The sequence below is a fragment of the Urocitellus parryii genome, chromosome 1, assembly GCF_045843805.1.
Source record: "Urocitellus parryii isolate mUroPar1 chromosome 1, mUroPar1.hap1, whole genome shotgun sequence".
In the NCBI taxonomy this organism is placed as follows: Eukaryota; Metazoa; Chordata; class Mammalia; order Rodentia; family Sciuridae; genus Urocitellus; species Urocitellus parryii.
In genome coordinates this window covers 92,083,530-92,111,121 of record NC_135531.1, presented here as the reverse complement: position 1 = coordinate 92,111,121, position 27,592 = coordinate 92,083,530, and the positions used below count along the sequence as shown (strand labels likewise).

Sequence of the window (27,592 nt, the reverse complement as noted above, 5' to 3'; positions counted from 1 at the left end):
TGCCAGGCAAGTGCTGTACCAATGAGCCATAACTTCAACTCTTCTCCTACTCTTTTTTGAAATGACTTATTCTTGTCTAAAATTGGGACGTTATTGTTTGACTCAGCACCCTACCTGATTGATTTAGCCCTGCCTGACTAAATGACTTGCTCTCTTGTCAGGCAGAACCGCTCAGTCTCCCAAACATTCCATACTTCCTTGAGACTTTGTGCATGGGATTTCTGCTGATTGGTATACCCTTTTGCCTTTCCTTGAACACATCCTCACTCATCTGAACCATCCTTTAAGACTTGAATAAAGTGCCTCATCTGCTCAGAGGTCTTCAGCTGAGCTTGTGACCAGGCAGAATTAAGTGCTCATCCATGTCTCTCACACATCCCTCACACAGCACCTGTCATGACATGAGCATTATTTCTGGGCTCTGTCTCCACCAGCAGCTGATGAGCCCCTAGCTGTGATTCCAGCAGCTTGAGCCACATGCCTCATGTAATAGATGCTTGTTAACTACAATTCAAATAGAGGAATGAATGGAGTGTTACAGTTGGAATAGGCCACATTGAAAATCTTTAATATGGATAATGAGGTTCCTTTGCCACTTTATTTTTACTAGAAAAGACCTCCCAAAAAGTGATTCTCACTGAAAAATATATGTTGCCAAAATATTTGAATTTTATGTTGATAACATATAGAAAATTAGATGGTGCCGTGGACTGACTACATGCAGCACACTGAAGAGCTAACTAGCAGCTGTTTTAGAAAACAGACACTGTTTTTGTCTTGTAGGGGTAACTTCAAGTCTTTTTCTTTTTAATGTAACTTTCTCCTTTCAATTTGAGTCTTTGGGAAGAAGTGCACATTTCATGAATAGGTAATAGAGCCTCATACTTTAATTATCTTTCCCCCCCCTGATCTCCTGTTCTTTAAATTTTGAGAACAGTGTTAGTTGGGCTCTCACAATCTGGAGCCACTGCAGTAATTTTATTTTTTATTTATTTTTGTGGTGCTATCCAGGGCTTGGCACACTAAGCAATCACTCTACCACTGAGTTATGTCTCCAGCCCCACTGCTATAATTTTTAATGTTCCTATTTTATCTATTTTACTTTTGAAACTGCATAAACGAATCTGACATTCATCTAAGGCTTAATAGAAAAGGCAGAGTGATAAGTTAAATATTGGGGTTTTTATGAAAAATTATGTTTTCCATTCCAACAGGAAGTGCATTTGTCTGCAGGCCTGTTACAAACATGACTGTGCGCTTCATACCTCTCTGAGATTGACTGCTTTGGCTGAGCCCTCTGACATTTAGCCCCATGTAAGGCTTATACACTTCACTCCAGGTCAGCCTGCTTTGGTTGCAGTGACTTGCCCTTTGCTTCTGCCCCATGAATTTTGTTCTTAAGTCTTGTATATTAAGATTAAGCAGGCACCTGTTATCACATGTGGTAGGCCATAGACTAGGTGTGCTAAGTTTAGGAACCAGTCAGTTTACTGTGTGACTCAAAGAGCTTGTAACTACAATTTGGAGAGTGTACCATTCTTAAAAATGTGGATCACATTCCTGTGCCTCCTGAGCCCTGTGTGTATTTCCTGTTTGTTTTCTTTTTTAAGCGAACCAGCATTCTTCTTAAGTGCTGCTGCCTATTGTTAGTCCCTTTCTCTGTTACTAAACATTCTTGGGGAAAAAAATCCCCAAGGGCTGAAATGGCTTCTCTGGGGGATCTCCTAAGAATCAGCTCAAGACTTGAAAGGGCTGGTTATGCTTCCAAAGGGGTGAGAAGTTTGTTTCCTAGCAGAGGAGATTGACAGGCCCAGAGGAAATTAGAACAAGAGAGATGGGGCAGGCAGGGAGAACCAGGGAGTGCCTTGTGGGACTGCTGAGTGTTAGCCTATAGGGACAATAGCAGAAAGGTCAGATGGCAAGGGAGGGATCAGCAGGCCCCCTAAAACCAAACACTGCAGTATATTGTTTAGAAATGACACATTTTGAGCTCTGGAATGGCTCTGAGTTTCCAGCTTTGTGGGGATGGTGCTTCAGAAGGTGGCTAGGAAGTGCTTTGTTTAGAGTACAGCTTTCCACAGTGACTGGCAGGAACAAGGCTCAGGTTTCTGAGCTAGCCACAGAGGCCATTTGCATGGATAAACTATTCAGTTCCCATCTTGTCCTTCATTCAGATCTGAATTTGAGAAGCAGTTTTGAGCCTCTGCTGTCTTAAATGTCACTTGTCAGATTTGGTTTTTCTCCCCCATCCTCACTGCTTCCAACAGCATCTTATGGCCTTCACTTCACACATGATACCAGAACAAGCCCCCTAATTGGGGTGCTGTGTGGTCTCCTTCAACCCCTCCCCCACTGTGTTCAAGTCCTGGTCTACCACATAATTACTGGCTTTGTGATTGATTGGACAAATGATTTTTCTTGAGCCAACCTCAGTTTCCTCATCTGTAAGTTGAGGGACATGATATCTTTCCCAGGATGAGGTGTGAGAATTTGAAAAAAGGTTTTTGGGATAAAAGATGCTCAATAAATGGTCACTGCTAATATACATGATCTATTATTTTCAAGTATAATTGGTTTTCAGTTACAATTTGGAAATTCTAATCCCCCCAACTCTGCCCAAGTACTTTCTGAGGGGCGTGAGTGGTTGACTGGATAATCATAGGTACTAATGACTTGTCAGATCTCAGTGTTTCAAGGAGAAACAGTGTCATCTTCTAGCTGTACATGTATTCACGTTGCTTTAGCAACGACTGGAGTATGGAAACTGCATTTCTACTCTTACACATCTAAGGCCATATCCTTAGCCCCATTGCCTTCTTATTATCTGGCCTGTATTTTTAACTCCCTCCTAGGCACCACAGTGGATGGCCCCCTTCAGACCACCTCCTCTTCCTGTGCTCCTGACTTGGGTGAATGATACCATATTCTGTCCTTATCAGTTAAGATGCTTTAGATTCCACTGCCAGCTGCTTCAACGTGATGAAGTTTATTAGCTCACCTATAGGAATCTGGGGGCAAGGAGAGAAGGCTCGGGGTAGGTCAGTGACACTGTGGTCCCTGCTTCTCCTCATCTCTTCTTTCCTCTGTATCTGGGGAGTCAGTGCTGTCACAGGCTGTAGCAGATGGTTCAGTGGTTCTTTAGATGAGGAGATGATGTTTGTATACAGTGATGTTCTAGTTAGGAATATAGACTAATGGCTTTCTCCATGAGTTCTGCAACAGACTTTCCCATGTGTCTTTTAGTCAGAATGAGTCTTGTGACCATTCTTGAGTCAAGATGGCAAAGAATCTTCCTGGGAACTGGGTAGAGCTGGGATTGGTGGCTGAGGCTAGTGGCTGCACAGGAGAGGAACTGAGTCAGGAAGGAAGAAGAGGAATTGTGGATGCTGTGGCCACCAACGGTGTGCTTTCTACTTCTTGGGCCAGGATTCTTAAATTTCTACATCCTTCCAGGTCTTGGAGTTCCTGTTTCAAATATCTTCCAAATTTATTGCCTCTCCCCTTTTCTCATTACTATTGCCTTGATTCAGGTCCTTCTGGGTTCTGAAAAGTTCAGAACTGAACAGTTCACAGTACCCTTCTAATCCCTGCCCCTGCTACTGTTGTTAATTCCATGTGACTGCATCTAGGGTGGTCTTGCTGGCCCCCTGTGTAGAATACTGCAAAGGCTAGTCTGTGTCTTAAGTTTAAATTCCTAGCAAACCAGCAGCTCTTGGGGCCCTTCATATTCAGGCACCCTCATCCTTTCTGTTCTTTCTTGCCACCACTTCCTCATGCCTGGCTGGCTGTCCTGCCAAACTCAGCTTCCACGTCTTTGCATTCTCGACATTCCTTCTCACTCCCGTCTTTTCTGCGTGGAAAGCCCCAACCCACCTCATCTTGTCTGAGTGAGGTACTAGCCCTCTCCAAGCAGTGTAGTGCTTAGGTGTCATATTTTCTGCAGACTTCTTCATGGTGGAGAGCTGGAGATGCCCTCTTCTGACCCTGCATCTCACTGCAGAGGTGTCTGTACTTTCCTGACCATCTCTCCCTGGAAGGAACATAAGTTGGGTGAAGAAGGCATAGACTTTAGCTGTGGATAGATCTGGCTTTTAATGCGGTCCATTTGTTAGTGCTGTCATCATGACCAGGTCACCTTCTTTAAGTGTGCTTCTTCATCTGTAAAATTAGGATAATGTTCTCCACCTTATCCTGAGATGCTATACATGAAAACTTTAGTTCTGTGCCTACTGTGTGGTAGCTGGTGTTATTAGGAATGGAAAGCCTGGGTTGGGGGGAAACTAGATCTTTTCTATGGGATTCCCAATCAAGTTCAGTTCCTAAGGAGTAGTAGACATCAATGAATTGATGTTGAGTGGATGACTTAATAAATGCACCTCTTTGTGGACATAAGTTAGTATATCTGTGAAAAGAAAAAAAAACCTTTTTTCACTGTTTAGTTTTTCTGGTACAAATATTATACCTGTTTGGCTCCTTAATTTCTTATTTAATTTTTAAAAGCAGCTTTATTGGGATGTAAATCACATACCACACAATTCACCCATTTTTAGTGTACAATTTGATGTTTTTTCCATATATTTGGAGCTAGCAACCATCACAATAAATTTTCACACATTTTTGTCTCTGAAAAGAAATATTATACCCATTACTCTCTGTCTTTCCAACCCCCCACCTCTACTATTGCTAGGCTACTACTAATCTTTGTCTATAGATTTGCATGTTTTGGATATTTCATATAAATGGATTCACATAATACATGGTCTTTTGTGACTAGCTTTCACTTAACATAATGTTTTCAAGATACATTCACTGTATATCAGGTGTCAGTACTTTGTGTCTTTTTATTGCTGAGTAGAATTCCATTGTATGTATATATGCACTGTGAAGATTCACTGTTGCTGTGAAGATTCATGTACAGGTTTTGGTGAGGATGTATGTCTTAATTTCTCTTGTGTATATACCCAGGTGTGGAGGTTTATTATTATATGGAAGTGCCAAACTGTTTTCCACAGTAGCTGCATCATTTACCATTCTTTCCAGCAATGTAAGGGTTCTGCTTTCTCCATGTTTTTCGACAACCCTTTTTGTAATTTTCTTTTTCCAGTGGGATTCTGTGGGATGTAAAGTAGTATCTCAGTGCTGTTTTGATTTGCATTTCCCCTTGATGACTAATGAGTTGAGCTTTTTATGTCCTTATTGGCTATTTATATATCTTTAGAGTAGTGTTGATTGAGATTTGTTGCCAATATTTTTTTCCTGGTGCTGGGGATCAAAGTGAGGGCCTTATGTATACTAGGCAAGCCCTCTCCCTCTGAGCTACACCCTCAACCCTCTTTGCCAATTTTTAAAATTGGGTTATTTGTTTTCTACTCATTGAATTTCTTACAATATATTCTGTATACAAGTCTCTCATCAGATATTTGATTTGCAAATATTTTGTCCCATTCTGTGAGTTGTCTTTTTACTTTCTTGATGGTATTGTTTTCAAGTATAAAGAATTTTAATTTTGGTGAAAGTACAGTTTATGTTTTCTTTTGTTACTTTTGCTGTTGGTATTATAGTTGAGAAACCATTGCTTAACTCAAAGCATGAAGATCTCAAAGCATGAAGATTTATTCCTGTGCTTTCTTTTTAAAAAATATTTTTTTTGGTTGTAGATGGACATAATATGTATATTTTATTTTTATGTGGTGCTGAGGATCCAACCCAGTGTTTCACACAGGCAAGTTGAACGCTCTACCACTGAGCTATAACCCTAGCCCCTGTGTTTTCTTTTAATAGTTTTGTAGCCTAAGGTCTTACATTTAGGTTTATGATCCATTCTTTTTTACTTTTGTATAAGGTTATCCAGTTGTCCTAGCACCATTGTTGAAAAAACTTTTTTTTTTTTCCCCAGTGAGTTGTCTAGGCACCTTTAGGAAAAAAAAATCAATTCACAATAAATGTGAGATTTACTTTTTATACTTTCAATTCTGTTCATTAGTCTATATGACTCTATATGGATCTTGTTAATTTTTACTAATTCCTTGGTAAGTTTAGTAATTGAGCAGAGAAAACACTCCTAGTTAAAAACATTTAATATTTTGAGAAATTTTTCCTTAAACTTCCTGGGTATGGTGACATTGTTTTACTCACTGTTAAATCCCCAAGAACCTAGAAGAATGCTAGGCACATAGTGGTGCTCAGTATGTATTTGTCAGAGGACTGATTGAAGGATTGTTTTAGTCATACTGCTGCTATTGCTTTTGTAACTTGAAACTGTGATTGAATATTTAGATTTCTAAAACTTTCCTGTACAAGCTTTGAGTGTTGCTATTCATGTTCTGCAAGGGATCTGCCTTTGATTCTTTCTGTAAATCACTTGGTGGAGGACTGAAAAAGGGTATTTGCATATGTTTTGTGAATAACTTTTCTTTGGTAGTTTTGATAGGTGAAGATGCTAGAAAGTTAATATCACTTAAATATGTATGTGGTTTGTCTCTATTACCTTGAAATACATTGAGAAATTGTTCTGAGCAGGGTGATGTGTGCTGTTTTTCTCCTCCCTAGAAAAAAATAATACAGGTGGCTAGAAGACCACTTTTGAACATACACACCCTCCCCCATCACTTTCAACCCCAAACTTCAGGGATTTCTAGCAGGATTGTAGGTTAATGTCTTGGGAGCAGCTGTGGCTTTATGGAATTGGACTAAGATCCCCTATGACTGAGGGAAATTGTAGCAAATCTGAGTGGTATTGAAACTGGCATAATGTAAGCTTTTCAGTCTTGTCTGGATTGCACACTTTCAAAGTCCGTAGTATTCAAACCCTTGAAAAATCCCAATAGATATGCAAGATACAGCAGCTCTCTTTGTGAAGAGAATTTTAAGCATCTAGTGTAGATAATGCCATAGCATCACAAAATCTTTCACACAAATTCGTTTCCTCTCATCACTGCTTTTTTCTGTGAGCCATTCATTCTTTTGGCCAATAGGGCAAGGGTTTGTTTGGTCCTTGGTACTAAACCTGTGCGTGGTCACATACCCTCAGTTAATTTAGCCCCATGATGCTCCCTCAAAAAGCAGCAGACGGCTGGGGTGAGAGTGTGGAAGAGGTGATGTAAATTACAGCTGGCTGGCTGGATTTCACTTACAGTGGAAAGTTCGATCTGTCATAGGCATTAAAATTATCTAATTCAGCAAACCCCACCCCTACCCCCTACCCACCCAATTCTGCACTTGGGCCTAGAGATCCTTGTCTCCACCCAGTTCTTTTTGTTTCTTTGTTCCTTCCTTGCTTCCCCAAGGATTGAACTTGGGGGTGCTTAACCACTGAGCAATAGCTCCAGCCTTTTTTTTTTTTTTTTTTTTTTTTTTTGAGACAGGACCTCACTAGGTTGCTCACAGTCTTGCTAAATTGCTGAGGTTTCCTTTGAACTTGTGATCCTCCTACCTCCGCCTCCCCAAACCCTCCCAAACCTCTGGGATTACAGGTGTGCACCACTGCACTTGACTTGCCCCCAAATTTTCTCATGGCTGACCCACCCACACTTTCTTTTCTTCTTCATAACTTGGAAGGAAGGCAAGGGAAGGAAGAAAGGATTGAGAGTTGGTTGTGGTGGCAGAGTTCCTATCTTCTCCCATGCTCCCAGCCACTCCCTGAGGTTTGTTTTGTTCCCTCTCTGCCACTTCTCTAAATCTAAGTCTTTCTGTGGTTTATCCTGATTATCTTCTGCTGTCTGGGCATTTGCATTTGTGGAACTCTTCCTGGATAGGACATTTAAAAATAAAATACAAGATTGCTTATGTGGAATTTCTTTTCAGAATGATAGTTATTGCAATTTTTTTGGCTATTTTGAAAATGTTTATATAAAAGGTCTAGGATAACTAATGTAATGGCATGGTTTTAGGACTTGGATCACTCAGACTTTTTCCTTGGTCTTTATTTTGTAAATTTTTTACTCTGGGTTCCTGCAGCTTTGTGCTGACTCTCTCTTCAGGAAAGAAAATTAAAAACTGATTAGTGACCCATTTTATTGTCTGGAGGAGGGTGAAGAAAAGAGAGGGGAAGGTAAAATTGTTCTTTCATTGAAAGGTTCAGATGGGCCAATCATCAGGAGGCTAATAGATCTTTTCCCCTGATAAAGATTATTTCATGCTTCTGCTGCTGTTTACAAGGGCACTTGGAGGATATGCAAATTTTCCAGAATTCCTCAGAGAGCCTGCTTCTTTTTGCTTTCTGACACTGTTCTTACATCATGTTCTGAAATAATTTTTTGAAGGTAATAGATTTTGAGTGTGAAGGTATATAGGGATGTGAACCAGTGCTGTGTGTCTGTGATTGTAGGTATGCATTTATGAGCTCAATTGCATAAGAATTTATTCAGAGCTTATTGTATACCAGCTAGCATCAGGATTTCTGGGTGGGAATAATGAAATAGAAGGAGGGCTCTTGTCCATTGGTTTAACATATAGGTAGACAAATGTTTGCTTATAAAACAACAAAGGATGATATATACTCAAGTATTGGGTGATGTGATAGAGATTCTATTATGTACAGGAATTCCTATAGGAAATTGTTTCTGATATACCAAGATAAGGATAACCAAGAAAGTTGTATTATAAAAAATGAAAATAGGTTCACAGTGTCTTCTCTGAAACCCTTGGGGCCAATGTGTTTCAAGAGCCAACATTTTTCAGGTTCTAGTAAGGTATCTGGTATATATTTTATGTAACCTTTCCAGCCAGGTCTACAGCAGTACCTCATAAACCCAAAATATTAATATTTTTCAATCCAACATCTATATATTTATAATAAGTGGAGGCAAGTGAGACTATAAGAAGCTTTATTGCAATTTATAACAGATAATAACTATCAATTATCTGTTGCTATGTAGCAAATTATGGCTATGTGGCAAATTATAAAGAATCAGTGTTTATCAACTACAGTTTCTGTGAGTCAGGAATCCAGGAGCAACTTAGCTGGATGATCTGGTTCATATATTGGCAGGCCTCAGTTTCCCAGTGGCCATCAATGGAAAGTCTCTGTTCCTCGTTACATGAGCCTCCCTGTAGGCTTCTGAGCATCCTTGCAGCATGGCAGCTATCTTCCTTCAAAAAAGGGGTGGGGCAGGAGGAGACAGACAAACAGCGAGACAGAGTCTCAAGCCTTAACATGGAAACTACAGTCTTTTTATCCTGTTACTTGTGATAGGTTTTGCTGGTCTTGTCAACCAACCTCATGTAGGTGGGAACTATAAAAGGATTTGAAGACTAGGAAGCCGGGTATCACTGAGCACCATCTTGATAATGGATTACTGTAGTCCTCAAATAAGTCTGGCATTAAATTTAAGATAAAGCTTTCAGTTTTCTTATCTTCTTGGATTTTAGATTGTGGAGAAGTGATTGTGGATATATATAGACTTTGGTTTCCTGAAAATGGTGACATGTGAGATTGGTCTGTGTCTCTGAAGGCTGTCCAAGATGGAGAGGCAATGGGAACATAAGAGAAATGGGTTTGATCTGGGCAATGTGCAGACTAGTCATCTCCTGTGTGCCAGGCCTTGCATATGGTGCTGGGGATAGATAATTTTTAATGTCCTGGAGTTTAAATTTAAAATTATGCTTCAAGTAATAATCAGTGTATGATGAAAATATTTTTACTGAGTGTCTACAGTAGAAAAGGCAGCCTATACAGTGGGAGAAGAAGAAAATCTAGACTCTGGATTTCTCTTCCAGTGCCTTCATTTCCTACCTTGAGAAAGTCATTTAGTGTGTTGAAATCTTAGCTATTCCATTTGTAAAATTAAATGGACGTTAATAGTATCCCAGTATTATCATAGGCATAGGGAAACTCAAAGGAGATAATGGCCGAAAAACTATTTAAAAAATTTCAAGTGCTGTAGAGTGTTAATAATTACCTTGTGGGGCTGTCATTTTCTCACTAGTGACCTTTGGCAAGTTATTTAACTCTGCCTGAGTTTCTATCAGCGAAATGAGGTTAATAATAACATCTACCTCATATGTTGTTATGAGGGTTGAATGAAATAATTCATGTAAGAACTCAGTATAGTGGCTAGCACATGATGGTATGATAATTACCAAAATAATAAAAGTTAGCTGCTATTGTTTTGCAGACATATAGTGCTAAACCTAAAGGGATTTTTAAAAAAGTGAAATCATGACTTGGAATGTCTTTGACAGTTCTAAGCAATGAGGAAAGTACAGTTAAAAGGCATTTTATTATTTGCATCTGCATTTGCTGATTAGACAACTGATTTCTTACTTAGGTGCAGTGATATATGCCTATAATCCCAGCCATGTTGGAGGCTGAGGCAGGAGGATCTTAAGTTTGAGGCCAGGGTTACTTAGTGAGATGCCTAGTGTCTCAAAATAAAAATAGAGCTAGGAGTGTAGCTTAGAGATACAGTGCAATGCCCAGTACCTCAGGTGCAGGGTGGGGGAAGAAGAGAATGATTTATTGGGATGAACAGAATTTAAAACTGCTACCAGCTTCTTCCCTCTTTTTTTTTTTCCTCTTTGATATTGACCTTTATGTACAGCTTTTCAAATGTTTGACGGTCATAGCTGAAAGTAAATCTCTTTGTATCTCTGATAGGATAGTATTGGAGAATGGATGGGTCAGCTTGCCTGCTCAAACACAAAATTATCAGTGTAGATAACTGTGATCACTTGATAAAGATGTGTTTCAAAAAATGAAGCTTAGATTTGAGAACCTATCAGGCTTTACTAGTGAATATTCCTTGTAGAAATAAATTATCAGTCAAAAAAGAAGACACAGTTTTTGATTATTTTGTTAATGATTTAGCCTTTGTCTTAATTTGAACTCTGTCCTTTTTTTGGGGGGGAACATTTAAAAACGTTGATAAGTCATTGTTTTCTAGAACTTTTGTCTAAAAAACCCTAGATAATTTGGACTTCCCTCAAGCTATTACATGAACCCAGGAGAACAGGTTGTGACAAGGTCATAGAAATATCTGTATTGACACAGGCATGATGGCCACTTCTAAGGAACAGCTATAAAGGGAGCCAGACCCTAGACTGGCAGATCAATCCCTAATCCCCTAGGTCATACATTTCCTTTGTGAATGGTGGTGAGGAAGCTTGGAGCCCACTGTATAATTTCAGGTTAAAAAAACGAGTTGTTTTCCCACTAGAAAGTGCCCCCCCCCAATGAGCCAGAGGGAAAAAGATAAGTGACCCAACATTTAAATGCCATATTTAATATTTGGGTCAGTTGTGTTTAAGAGTAAACATTATGACTAACTCCTCTCTAGGAAACCCTTTGTCTTCCTCTTAAATATTGTCTTCAACAGATGAGTGGTATTTATGTCATGAAACATTTAAGGTATGAAAACCAGAGCTACTGAAAACAGGTGTGTATATTCAACACAATGTACTTTGCTTTACTAAAACAAACAAAACCCTTGTATTTTTGAAAACTTTCATTATAAATTAATTTAGCTTAAAATGCTTCCCATCTGGTGTCATAGAAAAGTTGAAAAGTACGCAGGGATGTTTTTCTTCCCCTCCTGGGGTGGGGTAGTGATTTTATGTGATAAATTGCTTGCAGTTTGCAGAGCCTTCCATGTGCTTTCCCCAGCTTTTTCACTTGTTGCAGTAACTGCTGAATCCACCACAGCCATGATCCTGACCAGGGCCACTGTGGGTTCTCAGCACAAAGCAGAAGATAGGCACATCTCTGCTTTGGTTCTACCTCATCCACAAGTGATTAGATAATTTTGTGACTTTTGCATGAAGTTAGGGTAACGAAGTCACAACAAAATGCACCCTGGGCCCCTACACTGGACAAATTCTGTTGCTCTGAGTTGAATCCATGGCTTTTTAGACATGCCAAGTTACTAGTTTTCTAAACATGCTCAGCCAAAAATGGTGAGCAAAAAACGCTTAGGGAAGGACTGGAAGTTCATGAAGGGGTATGTGACCTGGTGTGGGAAAGGTCATAGTAGAGGAGAGCCCAGGTAGTATTTAGGAAATTAAGTGGGCAGTCACTGACTGCAGACTGGACTGGAGCTTGGGGAGACTGGAATCTGTGGGATGATGAGAGCTGGGGTTCCCCATTGGCAGGGGATAGAGTAAAAAAGATAGTAAGGAGGCCTTGGACCATCATTCATTGAACAAATATATTTTGAGACCCTTAAGCTGCCAGGTACTGGGCTGGGCTCTGGATGCAGCTGAGAAGCAGAGTAACATAGTCTATGCTGGTGTGGAGTATGCAGCTCACTGAGTGACCCCGGTGATGATCTCACAGGTCTAAGAAGGAAATATTGACAGTGACATTAGAGTGTACACCAGGGATCTGATGGAGTGAAGTGTTGCTCATGAAATGGTACTTGGGATGAGTGACAGTGCCGTGGAGGCAGAAGTGCCAGGGAGTGGAAACAGCCTGTGCAAAGGCCCTGAAACAGAAACAGAAACAGACTCCATTGTAACTGGGGGGTGTAGTCAGGGGAAGAAATGAAAAAGCTGGTGATATATGTGACCATTGTGAGGGTGGGTGTACAGAGAGGAGGATCGACAGGAACTGGGTAGTTTGATTTGTGTGGGAATGATGGATTTGGAATTCAATTCCTGTTTATTGCTTTTCTCTTCATACCTCTATACCGGTTTGTCCCTGGAGTTCCACCTACATGCTAAGACTCATTCCCAAGGATGGCTTATTTGCCTAATTATAACTCTCTGTGCAGCTGGAGATTGTTTAATGCGACCTATCTGAGATCAAAGCCACAGCAGTTTCATTTAGGTGTACTCATTAAAGTGTGTCCATTTTTTTAGAGAAATGTGCCCTAAAAACAGAATTTTCTGTTTTGGACAACTGCTTTATGCATTAAAAACTTTGGGTTTCGGGCCTGGGGTTGTGGCTCAGTTGGTAGAGCACTCGCCTAGCATGTGTGAGGCCCTGGGTTCAATCCTCAGCACCACATATAAATAAATAAAACAAAGATATTGTGTCTAACTACAACTAAAAAAAAAAATTAAATAAATAAACATTAAAAAAACCAAAACTTTGGGTTTATTTTAAAAGATAATTTTTAAGAGACAATGAAATTTTTAATTATAACATAAGTACTCTGAATTCTAAAGCTTAAGATTAGTGAAGTTGTCGGGAATCAGGTTTTTTTTTTCTCAAACATATACTTATTTCTACTGTGGAGCTTTAGCTGTTCCGTCTTCCCAGAGTTCTGCATGGCTTACCCTCACCTCCTTGAATGTGCTCATGTCTCTTCTATTGAGGTCTTCTTTGACCTTCTGCACCCTGGGCTTGTAACACATACTTAATGAATACCTCTTTTTAACATGGGTTACACTTGTATTTTTCTGACTGGCTCTAATCAGGTGTTACTGTCATGCATTTTTTTTTTTTTTTTTTTTTAAGCATAGGCTTCTGTTAGCTTCTTTCTTCTGGAAAACACCTGACAGGGAGTGAAAGAAAGTCTCTAAGATACTTGGGTGTACCACCTTGAAGTCCATGTTTTGAAGCCCATATATTACTCAAAGCCTGTGAAATTAAATTGGCAATCTTTTTTTGTTAATATTTACATAGGATAGTTGAACTGATTTTTTTTTAGAGAGAGAAAGAGAGAGGGAGAGAATTTTTTTTAATATTTATTTTTTAGTTTTCGGCGGACACAACATCTTTTTTGTATGTGGTGCTGAGGATCGAACCCAGGCCGCACGCCTGCCAGGCAAGCACGCTACCGCTTGAGCCACATCCCCAGCCCAGTTGAACTGATTTTTGAATCTCTAGCAAACATAGGCCTATTGGAAGAATCTTACGTGAAAGAAAACCTCAAGTTCTAAAGAAACACTTATTAGGGGACTATTTATTACATAAGGGACTGGTAGCTTTCTCTTTCTCATTAACTACTAAGTACAGAGAGTGGACAAGCTTAGAAAAAAGAAAGGGAATGTGAATTTTTTAAACAAAAGAATTATCTTTGTGTTTCCCTACCTTGAAAAATAAATCTTTTACTTCAAATGATTATTACTATACAATGAATAGATTGGACTAAGTTATCGATAAGACCAATTTCCATCTTGAAAGCTCTATGTTATTCTTGTCTAAATATTCTGCTTTGGCCAGTTAGTTTTATGCATCATTGTATGAATATGCCACATGCATCCCTTAGCTGATTGACTTAGCATGTAATTTTCTTCATCCTGAGTCCTCTAGAAAGGGAATTTCTGAACTTAAATGCACAGAGGTTCTTTTTAAGACTCTGAACTCATAGGGCCAAATGTTTTCTAGGTAGGCTGCACTGTAGATTAATGGTTGATGGTTAGATTACTGAGGTAGGAAAGTTGTAGTCAAATCCTGGATCTGCCACTGACTAGCCAAATGATTGAGGATTTATTTAATTCCTGTTCCTTCAGTTCTTCATCTGGAAAATGGAGAATAATGACTATACATTCCACATAAGGTTGTTTTAAAGATGAACTGGAATGCCCTCTAACTGCTATTATTTTATTGTACTCCCAGATTTTCATGAGCATAGAACATTAGTATATAAAATGTCCTTGTCAATTTGCTAAGGAAAATACAAAGTTTTTTTTTTAAATTACTGTTGAGGTTGCATATTTTTCTTTCTTTTTTTGAGGTTGCATATTTTCATGTTGACTACTTGATTTTTCTGTAAATTCTTTTTTAATGTTTCAAACTACTTCATCATACTAATGGTTCTTTCCTTAAAATGTATAGCCTTATGGCATCCTTCACTCACACGACATGCACTTGGTATCCTTAACAGCACCAAATACAGCACTAAGGCTGCACAGTTTGTTCAGAAGGTCCTCTATAAATTTTTAGACATATAAATTTATAATATGTGAATACTTTTGGTAAAAATCATTGTTTCTGATTTTATTTTTATACTTCTGTTTTAGTTTACCTGGTTTTAGATAAAGTCTGTGAGTGGTTTATAAAATAAGTATTTTACTTGTCAAAGCAAATCTCAGAGTTGATTCCTTGGGAATTCTTAAAATATGAAAATTCTCATATCATACTTACAACATGTTGGTCAGAAGTTGGAAATGAATCCACCTGCCCTTGAATATGGGAAAGACCCGGTAGCTTTCTCTTCTATCCTTCTCTGTATGTTTGTCCATCACTTGTTCTGTGGAAAGCCAGCTGACTTCTCTCCTTAGGCCTTTGAGGTGAGGAGCTGAAGCCTCTTGCCAATAGCCAACAGGTGATTGAGCCATTTGGAATTCAGTCCTTCAGCCCCAGGCACATCTTCATTTGACTGCAGCCCTGGCTAATACTTGACTGTAATCTCAGGAGGGACAAGGAGCCAGAACCACTTGGCTTAATTTAGCTGCTCCTGGATCCCCTACTTTCAGATACTGTGTGAGATAATGTTTTAAGTCATTAAGTTTTGGAGTAATGTGCTACACTGCAGTATTATCTTATACTATTATCTTATAGTAGTGTCCTGTAGATGTCTGGTATTATTTAAAACTAAAATAAAAACTCAATATGACACTCTAAAACACTGATTATGCATCTGGAAGAAACTGCTTATTGAAGTAATGTAGACAAAGCCTTTGTTTTAAAAGTGTGAAATGGTTTTCTTGCAGTGGCATTCTTTCATATTGTTTAAGTATTGAGAGATACAGAATTTGCTGGGCAGGTGTGGTGGTGTGCACCTGTGCACCTGTAATCGCAGTGGCTTGGGAGGCTGAGATAAGAGGATCACTAGTTCAAAGCCAGCCTCAGCAAAAGTGAGTCACTAAGCAACTCAGTGAGACCCTGTCTCTGAATAAAATACAAAATAGGGCTGGGGATGTGGCTCAGTGGCTGAGTGTCCCGTCCGGAGTTCAATCCCTGGTACGAGAGAGAGAGAGAGAGAGAGAGAGAGAGAGAGAGAGAGAGAGAGAGAGAGATGCTGTTTATCTGTTAGAACTTGTTTATTGAAAGTTTAGAATCAGTTAGACTTGGTTCTGTGCCTTGGCCCCATCCCTTCTTTATTGGGTGAAATTGAACTGGTTGCTTAGCCTCTGTGCTTCCTTCAGGATCCTCCCTTGTAAATAGGTAAGGTCACTGCTGCTACTAATTCTAGCATTGTTGTGAGGATCAAGTGAGAGAATGCATATTATACCAAGTTCTTATTAGTACAGTCTTGGTATATTATAAAGCCATTATATATTTAAATTTTTAAAAATACCAATACAAATATTTTCTAATATAGGGAAATGAAAATTTTGAATGAAATAATTTTCTCATATTTGAAAATGTTAGATATTTGTTTTTTAAATGATTGTAATTCATGTATTTCTACTCTTGTTCCCTGAACTTACTGCTAAGCTCCAGACATTTTATCTTATTTTTTTTTGTGCCCATCAGTTCTTCTTCTGGGATAAGAAATTACTTTAGTATAAGTTCACAGCTCATTAAGTTAACTTAAGAGCCAACTGCTTCAGAGGTCCTCAAACCAATAATTTACTCTTAAGTGTGTGTTTACATCTGGGAACTCATAGCAGGGGGTTAAAGGGGAGAGTAATGGGCATGGAAACTCCCTTGCCAGCGCTGAGGCTGTCCCCTGCCTAGCTGGCTCCCAAGACTAGTTACCCAACCAAGATGCTATTTTGAAGACTAAAGAGAGCTGTTGTGCATACCACATAATGACACAGAGAATGGAGCAGCAGAAGCTCCTGAGCTGCCCCTCACATGGTAATTGAGCAGGAAGATAAGAAGCTGTGGCCAGATCTGCTGCTGAGGTGGGTGGGGTGCAGAGCCCTGTTTTATGTCAAGGCAGTCCATGGACTTGGGGTTTTTCATACACAGCTTATCTGTTCCAACCAACCCACAAATCTGATTCAAGTGATTTGGGGGTGTCTTGAGTTTAGATAAAATTAAAAACTTCCCCCAAGTGACTCAGATGCACAGAGGGACTTGAGAGCCAGGGACAAGTGCCTCCTCCCCTCCACCTCACCCATATGTGTGTGCTTTAAAAGCTCACTCTGGCTGGTGTCAACTCTGCATTGCCCTTTTAAATGGTGGGAAGGAAGGATATTTATTTTTGTGAAAAATCACAGGCTGTAACCAGATACTGTAGAAGGGTAAATTGTTTGCTATCCTCTTGGGTTTTGATTAATTTAATGATTTGTGAATTTCTGGTGAAGCAACTTGCATTTCTGAGTCTTTGTGCTGCAGCCCTTTCAGAGAAACTTTTGGGATTTCGTACCTTAAAAATTTTCTTTGCCAGTCCTTGTGCAGTGGTATAAGATTGGGATGCTTTACTTTTTTATTTCTTTATTGTTAATGGTGTTGTGAAAAATTAGGTGGATAACCTTTACTTTCCTTTTTAAATGGGGAAGGTGGAAGATTAATAATTCTCCTAAGGCTAATCTGATTTTTTTTTTCTCTTTACTATAATTGTATGATAGTGCTTTATTTATTTATCAGTTCTTTCTTTCCTTTCTCAGTACTGGGTCTTGAACCCAGGGGTGTATACCACTGAGCTACTTCCCCAGTCTTAATTAATTAATTAATTAATTTTTTATTTTGAGACAGAGTCTTGCTAAGTTGCTGAGTCTGTCCTCATACTTGGGAAACTTGAGATTTGCCTGCCTCGGCCTCCGAAGTTGCTGAGATTAGTGGCTGATAGTACTTTAGTGCTTTAATAAAATGTACAATATATGAAGTTGTTTCATATATAATGTCATTTATAGATAATGTTTATTTGAGAATATAGAGTTTCCCAGACTGTACTTTGGAAGTCTTGTGATAAATGTAAAAATTATTTCACAACTCTAAGGAAACTTGGAAATCATGAAATGCAGTTACTTTGAAATATTGTCACCTGGGACTGAGATGTAGCTTGTAGCTCAGCGGTAGAGCATTTGTCCAGCATGCCTGAGGGCTTGGGCTTGATCCCCAGTACCTAGCCAAAAAAAGGAAAACAACAACAACAACAAAAAACAAAAAAACCCAAACCTATTACTGATCTTTTCCAGGCAGTTCTTAACCTTGGAGATGCTAAAAGTTATGGGAAGGGTTTGGAGCCCTGGGAGTGGGACATCGTGCTTGGTGGTATGATGCGGAGAGCACCTGGGTTGGACCGGGTCCAGGCACTATACATGTGCGTACCAGCCTTAATCCCTGGTTGAAGCTGAATCTGGCCAAATTGGAGATGGAGGCATCATCAGCAAGCATCAAAGGCTGCCGAGAGACTTTGTGAGCACAGTTATCAGGCTGAATTCCAGTGTCGAGGCCAGAACGGGTGTCGGCTCCTTGATTCAGAGTAAAACAGCGCAGGTCCCTAACAGTTCTCTAGGGCGGGGCGCTTACTTACTGATAGAGAGGAGGCAGCCTTCAGGCTTCCCTCTCCTGCTCTGGCTTCTCCCAGTGCCTGCAGGGCTGTGATTATGCTGATTAGTCTCAGTGGGAGGGAAGCGCACCCTTCCCTCTGGGCTTCCAGGTTTTGTATTAGACGCCAGGCTGAGGCCCCTCACAGGCACTCTGGGTATCCAGGTGGCAGTTTTCTCTGGTAGAATTTTTGTTGTTGTTGTTAAAGCAGGGACCCATGGGTAGGAACTTTTAATGGTGAGGTCAGTGTGGGAAGAAGGTAACAGAAAGGAAAGAATCTATCATCATCATTGCTTTTGCTTCCTTGCAGGTGATGGCTTTCCATCCCCACTGAGCTTCTACTCAGTGCCCAGCATCATGTCTGCAGTGTTTTCCTTGATGCTATGGAATCAATAACCTGCTTTGAGATGTGTCCCGTATTTATGATCCTTACATGCAGATTTTTTTAAAAAGTTGGTACAAGAAACTTATTTAAAAACTCTATTTTGATAGTATGTCCTAAAGTGAATGCTCATTGAGATCTTTTACATCTGAGACAGACCAGAGCCTGACAGCTGAATACAGCCTTCTGCTATATTGAATTACCCAGGGAATTCCTTTCCCCAGAATCCTTTTTAATCAATATTAGGTCATACAAATACGATCAGAAGTCTCTGTCTTCCATAAAATAAAATATCAAAATCAATATTAATTTTTATGCTAATAAAATCAATTGCTGAAGGTTTGATGTTCCATTGGAAGTTATTTAGAATCAGAAGTAATTTGATGTGAAGATATGTATGTAAGATTTGAGTAATTTTATGGGCTGGGTTTACAGGGCGAATGCTTCAGAGGCTGTTTCTTTGTACATTTTCAGGCTTTAAGGTATGATGCCCCTCAGTGGGTGACGGTGCCTTCCTTGTGTCTTAGTGCAAACAGCTGTGCTTATTAAAGGAATGACTAACAGGCTGAGAGGATGTAGTACATCCTTTCATCCATTATGCCTTTGAAAAATATAAGACACCAGGGTTGAGTTCTTTATTAAAGTAGCTAGAAACACGTGTAATTGAAAGGGCTAATTAAGCCATATTAAAAAATTAATTACTTGTCTCGAGATGAGCTTACACTTTTGTTGCTGAAACAGTTAAGCTAGAAGGAGAAAGGAGTAGTGTCCAATTTTCAGAGAATTCAGAACACTTTGCCCACATTATTTCAGAAATGTTCTATTCATCTGAACACCCACCAGGAGCTGGTGAGGACAAAACCTCATTATCTCTGAGTGATACATATTTGAAAATTTGAGAGATAAAAATTTCACCAAAAAATACATGGATAAAATTGGATGTGATGATTTTTGTTTTCTCCTTTTGAATTTTGTGTTCTTTGGCCTATTGGAATCTCTTAAGATGTTTATGGGTTAGGGGTTGGGGTAAAGCTCAGTGGTAGACTTTGGCCTAGCATGTATGAAGTCCTGGGTTTGAATCCCAGCACTGACCCCCCCCACACACACAAAAGGATGTCTCCTCTCTGACTTAAGATTTTAATTTTAATTCTTTTAATTCCAGTAAGTAGATAATTTCAGTGGGCTAAAAGATGACTTTTTCACTTGATTATGTTTTTTGCTTTTGGTAATGCAATGTATTTTTTTCTCATAAATTAACTAGTCCAGCAGTTGGTGGTTCAGAGGATTAACAATATAGAGCTCTAGCTTGGCTTTTCTGTGAGTTTCTTAGCCTTTTTCAAGTGGTTTCTAGAGTTGATAAGAGCTTGGTACTAACTGGGATTCTGCTCTCTGTACTGGTTTTCTGTATCAAGCCCAGACTTTCCTGTACCTTCATTAGACTTTCTCCAGATTGCCCATCTCTCATGTTTTTCTTCCAGGTGTCCTGATTGGTACAGTATGTTTCTGTCAGAGGGAAGCATTTTTTCCTGGAAGTACCCCTTCTTCATCAGACCTCCTTTCCCTTGGTCCCACTAGCCAGAACTATAGGCTGTGGAGGAAGCACCTGGCAGGCTCAGGTGGGAGGCTGCCTCTGCAGGCAGGCACTTTACCTGCTTTATAAAAAGGTAGAGCTGAGATCATATCCAGGGATCCTCTGTGCTACTTCAGTCTCTTTCTCAACATGTCATGGGCCTCTTGAGCTGGCACTGCTTAGCTGTGATCAGAACTGAGCAGCCCAGCAATTGAATGAAATTCTCAGTTTTTAATATCACCATTCTCAGCAAATATTGGGGCCTAGGGGAACACTTATTTACTGCCCATGCTGAAATGTCTCCAAACCAAGGCAAAATCCATGACTCTTCCTTCATCTGTTTATTTATTTATTTATTTATTTATTTATGCAGGGGATTGAACCCAGGGCTTTGTGCTTGCTAGGCTAGTGTTCTACTACTGGGCTCCATTTCAGCCCTTTTAAAGTAAATCTTATTTTGAGACAGGGTCTTGCTAAGTTGCTCAGGCTGCTCTTGAACTTGTGATCCTCCTTGATCTCTGGGTTTACAGGTGTGTAACATTGTGCCCAGCTGTTTTTCCTTTAAATTTTGCCTTTAAATAATTTTTTTTTATCATTAAAAAATTCCCACTGAGATTTCAGTCTTATGGTGCTATGCCTGTATTTCATTTCGGAAAAACTAAAAATTCAGACCTTGCATATAACAACTTGTTCTTTTGCTTTCCATTTATTCAAGCTTTCCTGTCTTTCGGTTAAGTTTTAGTTTTTTTGTCATTGAAATATTACATCTTTCTTTTTAAGGCTATTCCTAAATGTCATATTTTTGGTTGTATTTTGAATGTAGTTTTTTATTGCATTCCATGTTTTTTAAGAAAAGAAAATTGTTGGTTTATAGGAAAGTTGATGAGAATTGTTTATCTTGTATTTTTTTATTTTACCAAACTTTACTATTGACTCCACTTAGTTTTAGTTGGAATGCTTTGGGATTTCTTGAATAGTTCAAGTTTTTCAAGTTGTTCTTTGGGAATCATCCCTTCCTTACATATCTAAATGTCATTACAATGAAAACAAATTCTGTATGACTGAGGAGTGTCACTTATCTTCTCACACACTAATTTCTGAGAATCCTCTGTGGACAGCACTGACTCATCTTGGTTGGTGTTTATCACCTCTTATCTGAGACTTTTCTTTCCAGCTCCTCCGGGTCACTTCTGACTTCTTATTACTGCTTTGCCGTGTTTCCACTGGACTTGGCTTTACCCCAAAGCATAGTTTTTCCTATTCAAATGTGGATTGGGTATAATGAGATTTATTTATTTCTTCAGGTTTGAGAATAACATGAATAAAATAGATGTCAAAGCAGGACACGGTTCTCCTTTAATCCCAGCTACCTGGGAGGCTGAGGAAGGAGGATGGCAAGTTTGAGGCCAGCCTGGGCAACTTGGCAAGACCCTGTCTCAACATAAAAAATGAAAAGGGCAGGAGATGTAGCTCAGTGGTAGAGTACTTGCCTAACATGCAAAAGGCCCTGAGTTCAATCCTTAGGACTAGGAAAGGAAATTTGACACTTGGACGTCAGACACGTCTGCTCCCAACACATTACATCTTTTAGCTACTTTCCTTTCTGCTGCCCAGTTACCAGGCCTGTTCCTTCACTCTCCACCCTAGGTCCTTTTTGGCTGGGTTCCTAGGACCAGACAAGTCTCTGACCTGGAAAGGACCCTGGAAGAGATACTTCTGCTTTATAAGTATTTAACACCCCAATCTGAATAACTTGACTTGAATTACTCCACTGGGTCAGAATTTTTTCCAATCTAAAATGCAAGTTCACCAAAGGGCTACTCAAAGGATAGATTACAACAATATGATAATAGGGTCTTTCCCACTTTCTGGTAGTTGTATCTCTTCTAACTACCACAGGTTAGAGGTTTTTTTTTTTTCTTTTGGTACTCATGATTCAATCCAGTGACACTTTACCACTGAGCTACATTCCAAGTCTTTTTTTGGTAGCAGGGATTGAACTCAGGGGCACTCAACCACTGAGCCACACCCCTGGCCCTATTTTGTATATTAATTAGAGACAGGGTCTCACTGAGTTGCTAAGTGCCTCTTCAGTTGCTGAGGCTGGCTTTGAATTCAGGATCCTCCTATTTCAGCCTCCTAAGCCGCTGGGATTACAGGCCTGCACACTGTGCCTGGCCCAAATCCTTTCTATTTTTTGAGATAGGATCTTGCTAAATTGCTCAGGTCCTTGCTTAACTGCTGAGGCTGACCATGAACTTAGAGTCTTCCTGCCTCAGTCTCCCTGACTGGTTGATTAGAGTTTTTGAATGATGTGCAGAAATGGTGTTGACTAATTGAAATGGCTTATGTGTTGCTCTTTTAATATGACTAGATTCAGGTGAAGAGTGTTAGGTTAAAGAAAGAACTTTCTCCTCTTAATTTACCAAGAATTTAAAAACATTTAGAATGGGTGTTAAATTATATCAAGTATCTTTTAATTTTTTTATTTTTTAAGAGAGAATGAGGAGGGGGGGAGGGAGAGAGAGAGAGAATTTTAATATTTTATTTCTTAGTTTTCGGCAGACACAACATCTTTGTTTGTATGTGGTGCTGAGGATCAAACCCGGGCCGCACGCATGCCAGACGGGCACGCTACCGCTTGAGCCACATCCCCAGCCCCTCAAGTATCTTTTTAAATACTGAGTTGTTCTTCCTTTTTTAAAAATTAGTCTTTGTGTGTGTGTGTGTGTTGCTGGGGATTGAACCCAGGGCCTTATGCATGTGAGGCAAGCCCTCTACCAACTGAGCTATATTCCCAGCCCCTAAACACTGATTTTTAAGATTTGGCTAATTGATATAAAATACATATTCTAAATATCTTTTAAAAATACTTCTATTCCTGAAGAAATACTACTTTATGGCATGCCATTGGATGTAATTTGTAAGCATATCATTTAGAATGGCTGTAGTAGCTTTTTGTCACTCTCCTTTTAAGGGAGATTGCCCAGTCTGCTGACATTCCTTCACTTTGGAGGATGCCTTTTTCACAATGTGGAAGTACATGGGTGAGTAGCTGAGGCTTAACTTTCCAGGCCTTTGAATATTAGTGTTTGGAAAGTTTTCAGGCTGAGTTTGGTTATAGCAGTACTGAGTCCGGCAGCGGTACTGAGGCATGTGCTGCCTTTGCAGTGCCAAGGCAGCATCCTAACTTCAGGACTCAACCTTGGTCACTGCTTCTTTAACTTGACCTTCTTTGGCCTTTGCTTGTTTTGCAAACCTGTTTTTTCAGTTCATTCTGGAAGTTGTCAGTATGCTTCCAGAAAGTGGCTTCTCCGCTTAGGTTTGCTAGAACCTGACTGGTATAAAAGCATAGTGGGATGGAATATGAACAGATCTTGGTTCAAATTCTGGTGTTTTCAGTGACTTTGGGTAAACCACAACCTTTCTGAACCTCATTTAATAAACCTTTGAGAGGAGTAGGAAGGGTAGAGATAATGTTAGCTAAACATCATTTCTCACAGCAAGCAGTCAGTGAACTATCAGTAATTACCATTACTTACAAAAATTCTATAATAAATCAATAATGCTTTATCTACAATTCTGAAATCCACGCTGTTTTGAGAACTTAGACTTTTTTCCCCCATAACTTTTGATTCTAAAACTTGACCTAAAGTGGGTATATTTGAGGGAAAGACCTGTCTCTGATGTGAGGCAATTCATAGTCTTTATTGATTGTATTTAGTGTAAATAATCATGAGTTTTTGCAGCAGAAATGTCATAGCTACCTCAGACTCCCTGAGGATATGTGAAATATCTTGGAAATGCCCAGAAGGTACCTTTTTGAAGTTAAAAGTTCTCAAATCACTTTTTTTTTTTATACTGCAGATTGAACTCAGGGACACTTTGCCACTGAGTTACATCCTCCAGTTTTTTTTAAATTTTTTGAGATTGGTTCTTGTTAAGTTGCTTAGGGCCTTGCTAAGTTGCTGAGGCTAGCCTTGAGCTTTCTCCTTCCTCAGCCTCCTGAGTTCCTGTAATTACAGGTGTGTGCCCTGTGCCTGGCTCAAAAGTTCTCAAATCTTTCTTTTAATTTTTTTTTGTTGTTGTAGATGAACACAATACCTTTATTTTATTTTTATGTGGTGTTGAGAATGGAACCCAGTGCCCTCCGCGTGTGAGGTAAGCACTCTACCCCAGCCCAAAAGTTCTCAAATCTTGAACCACATCTGGCTCCATGAATTCTGGGTAAGAGATTTGTGAAGGATTGATAATGTATACTGTCCCTCTGACACAAGGAATTTCAATATGGTCTGGGGGATGATCTCAATGCATCTGGGTCCTCTGGGTGAATGAGATACATGCTTCTTCTCTTTTCCATTTGGTTGAGGTGTGTGTGGGTATAGTGGTTTTTCTGACTGTTGTGGGAACCAAGTTTATGCCAGCATCATAAAATTAATTGGAGATGTTTCAGGTTTTTTTTTTTTTTTTCCTGTGCCTTGTGGTAGATTTTGTAAGTAGAGATGGACTGCTCTTTGACACTTTCATAGAGTACATGTTCAAGACTATCTGAAACTACTCTTTTGCTTTTCCTTTCTTTGATATTAGTCTCTCAGTACTTAAAAAAATCTCCCTTGATAATGTATTTCTACATAGATTCAAATATTTCTACATAAATTCTTCCATTGGCCAAATAATTTTCAAGAGTTATTATTATGGATAAGAAAATGCAAGCATCTGCCTTATTTCTCAATGATTATTTTAAATTATTTTATAGACTACCATGAATAGTTATAACAATGTCTTGTTTTATGAAACCATTTTAATAAAATCTTATTGAACAAGCAGGGGTAGAGGGAGCAGTGTCTTTAACTATAGGTAAATATATACCATTGATGTTTTTCTTTTTGGTTCTGGGGATTGAACCCATGGTGCTTGGCCACTGAGCTACATCCCCAGTCCTTTTTACTTTTTTTTTATTTTGAGACAGGGTCTTGCTAAGTTGCTTAGGTTCTTGCTAATTTGCTGAGGCTAGTTTCAAATTCTCAATCCTCCTGCCTCAGCCTCCCAAATCACTGCCCTTGGATACTTTTCTTACTGATCCTTAATTGTTTTCAGCCTCCTTCTCCTCCTCCTCCTCCTCCTCCTCCTCCTCCTCCTCCTCCTCCTCCTCCTCCTCCTCTTCTTCTTCTTCTTCTTTTTTTTTTTTTTTTGTAATGATTGCCAGTTTTATTTCTCTGGCAAAGAAATCCAGAGGTAACTTGAGGTTTACATTTCTTTTTTTATAGTTATTTCTTCAAGAGTTTAGGTGCCCCATTGCCCTTACAAGCTAGTTGCAAACTAGTTTTGATCAACTATTACTTATTTAAAAAATCTTCACTTCTTTGTGTGTGTGAAAGGTATTCATTAAAAAATACACATAAGCAAAAAGCAAAACAAAAACAAAACTTCACACCACACAGAAATAAGCACAGTTAAATCTGAGATATGTATGTATGTATACACACGCACAATTTGGAATTGTATCCTACATATGTGAGCTGATACTAAATATGCTGCTCTGTAACCTGTTATGTTTTTACTGTACATATAAAATGAACTATCTCCATGCATATGTGTGAAACTTTCCAATTGAAAAATAAACCTGGAAAGTAGGTCAAAATCCAAAATCCAATAAAATGCTGATAACAAACTACCTAAAACAATACTGCCATGTAATTAAAAGTAAAATGAAAGTTAAAGATACATCAGAAAATGCTAACATAAAGAAAGCAGGGGCTCGATTTTAATATCAGACAAAAAGGAATTCAAGGCCTGAAACACACAGGATAAGGGCAGCTGCGTGAATTCTTTGCTTCCAATGCATCATCATGAACTTATTTCTTACTCTTTTGATATCTTCCCTAAGCCTTTCCAGCTCATCTACTCCTCTAATCATTTCTTCAGGGTCCAAATGCCTTCAGGTGTGTCCTCTTTAAATCCTTGGCCAGGTTGGGCAAGCCCTCCTCCAAGATTTCCTTCGGCTTCCTGGCTTACACCTTCTTGGGAAGGTTGAGGATTTCTTTCTGGTTCCTGTGGTACATCTTCTGAAGGATGATCTTCTTCTGCCTTTGGCATGTTCTGTTTTCCTTCATTTTCTTCATATGACTTTGGCATGCCGATTTTTTTTTTATTATTTCCTTTTGGAATAAATTAATCCTGCAGGGATCCAGGAGATTTTCCTTCCTCTTCCCTCACCTCGATTTCTGTCGTGCCCCAAAGACAAAGAATCCTGAAAGGATCCTGGGTACTTTTCTCCTTCTCCAGCAGAATCGAGCTGCTTTGGAGAAACAGGGCCTGGACTGTAAGGACTTCTGCACATGTCGACTCTCTGTCAGTCATTTCTAACTAATCTAACTCTGGTCTTAGCCTTTTGCTGAGTCTGAGATCATGGTCTCTCTGAGATCATGGTACAGCTGACCACAGCTTTTCAGAATGACTGGGATTTCAGGTAAGAGCTGAGCATCTTTCCATGCAGTTTGCCATTAGTGAGATTTCTTTTTCCCTCAGAAAGCAGGATTAATTAGGCATGTGAGCATTTCATGTTTCTCCTTTCCTTGCTCCATTAGCACCAAACTCCCAGGCTGCTCAGAGTGTTGTCCCAGACCCGCCTTTTCTGCTAGTAACCTGTATCCTCTTCTGTTGCATTTCTTTAGCCTTGGCCTTTGTGTTTCTGTTTGTTTAACCCAAACTGGACTTTATGAAGGATGAGTTTAGACTGTCATCCTCTTCTCAAAAGTACTGAATGTTATGCTGTAGCTTTATTGGTGGCATATAGGATCTTATTTTGTGATAAAGGAATTCTAGATGTTTAGTAGATATGGGGAAACTAAGGAAGCATTTAGTAAAGTTCTAATGATTTTAAGATAAAATGCTAAATGTTTGAAGGGAGATTCATCTATTCTTTGCTTTTCTCTTGATACTGAACGTCAGTGGGCTGGTTTAGTCCTCCTGCCCCAATTACCCAACATGTACGTGTCCCATAGATAATGAGTATCTACAAAGAGTAGTAGGGAGTTCTGATCTGGTGCTTGCCCGCTGTGCTTTGTCAGCTGTGTGAAGGTGTTTATATATGTGCACTCCTGTGCATACCTTCTCACACCTGTATACTCCTTCATATCTCTACCCACCTACAGACTACCTAATCTATGGGAGAAACGGTATAGACTAATGGAGAACACACCACAGTGGAATGACTTCCAAATTCAGCCCCTGATGTCAAATTTGTGCTGGTTAAAATTAGACTTAAACCTACTAAAACACTTAAACCAGTGTCTTCCATGATGAAAGCTGC

At 39.3% G+C, this 27,592-nt stretch overlaps 1 protein-coding gene and 1 pseudogene across 2 annotated transcripts in view; one reads left to right on the top strand and one right to left on the bottom strand.

Annotated features, from left to right (window-relative positions):
- The window catches only part of Epb41l4a (erythrocyte membrane protein band 4.1 like 4A), a 222,632-nt gene that overhangs the window by 5,592 nt on the left and 189,448 nt on the right, over positions 1-27,592 (top strand). The gene's annotated exons all lie outside the window — the stretch shown is intronic.
- On the bottom strand, positions 26,067-26,415 carry LOC113191483 (transcription elongation factor A protein-like 8; annotated as a pseudogene).